The sequence below is a fragment of the Arvicola amphibius genome, chromosome X, assembly GCF_903992535.2.
Source record: "Arvicola amphibius chromosome X, mArvAmp1.2, whole genome shotgun sequence".
NCBI classification, from domain to species: Eukaryota; Metazoa; Chordata; class Mammalia; order Rodentia; family Cricetidae; genus Arvicola; species Arvicola amphibius.
Genome location: NC_052065.1, coordinates 90,868,800 through 90,870,319, shown reverse-complemented (window position 1 = coordinate 90,870,319; position 1,520 = coordinate 90,868,800).

Genomic DNA, 1,520 nt, shown 5'->3' with positions numbered 1-1,520 from the left:
GTGATGACTAGGAAGTGAACCTGCATCCTCTACAAGAGCAAGAAGTTCTCACAAACATTTATAACTTCAGCTCCAAGGTATCCCATGTCATCTTCTTATTTTTTGAGCATCCACACATGTGACACATATACACACACTAAAATAAAATAAATAAAATAAAATAAAATAAAAACACATTGTTAAAAAGAAAAGAGAAACAAAGCTGGCACGGTGGCTTAAACAGTAATCCCAGCACTCTGGCAGTGGAGGCAGGGAGTCTATGAGTCTGAGGTTAGCCTTAATTACATAGTGAGAGCCTGCCATTAATTTATAAATAAGTAATAGATATTTTCAAAAGGAAAGGGGTGGGTTGAAAACTAACCATTTAAAATACACAAACAATGGCCCGGTGGTGGCGCACGCCTTTAATCCCAGCACTCGGGAGGCAGAGGCAGGCGGATCTCTGAGTTCGAGGCCAGCCTGGTCTACAAGAGCTAGCTCCAGGACAGGCTCTAGAAACTACAGGGAAACCCTGTCTCGAAAAAAAAGAAAAAAAAGAAAAAAAATACACAAACAATATCTATGAGTGCATATCTGTGAGATTTGAATTTATATTCAGGTGTTTTCCAAATGTTCCTTAGACAGCTTATGTTGGTCTTTTAGGGTTTAAGTCAAGGATTCAGCTGCTAGAGGCCGAGAAAAAACAAACAAACAAACAAACAAACAAAAATCCCCACCAGATACGTTAGCCTCAAAAGAGACACAATAGAACTAGCAGCTGCATGGAATCAATAAAAGCCAAACACAATAGGATAATCTTGTTAAAGTTCCAGAAACAATAAACAAACACAAAAAAAGTAATCTAGAAGTTGATACCCAGCAAAAATGCCTTTTAAAAATGAAAGTGAATCTGCCCACATACATATAGCAAATCGAGTTTTGTCAAAAGCACAGAAGCAATTCTGGGGGAAAAAGATTTTGTCAAAAAAAAAAAAAAAGAAAAGAAAAGAAAGAAAAAATAAATGGTGCTGGAACAACTGCACAGGCAGAGGCACAAAACCCGAAGCTTGAATTTAACCTCCTATTTTATTAAAAAATTCAAACTGAATCAACTTTTTCAGATGCCACATATAAGTGAGATCATCTGCCATTTGTCTCTCTGCGGGTGGCTTCACTTAAGATGGTAACCCTCCAGTCATCCATCACAAATAGCAGGGTTGCTTTCCATTTAAAGGCCGAACGGCATTCATTGTGCATGCATACCACCTTTGCCTCATCCATTCACCTGCAATTTAAATTCTATTTGCAAGTTACTGTGTACAGTGCTAGAAGGACCATAGGAGTATAACTATCTTTTCAACACACTGATTTCATTTCCTAAAGTTTACCTCGTAGAGACAGGATGGTGGTTGCTTAGGGCAGAGGTTAGAGGGCAAAGAAAGGAGGCTGGAGAGATATTGGTGAAAGGACAGAGAATCTCAGTTACTGACAAGTGAGTTCAAGGGACCTATTGTATAGCATGATAACTATGGTTATGGGCA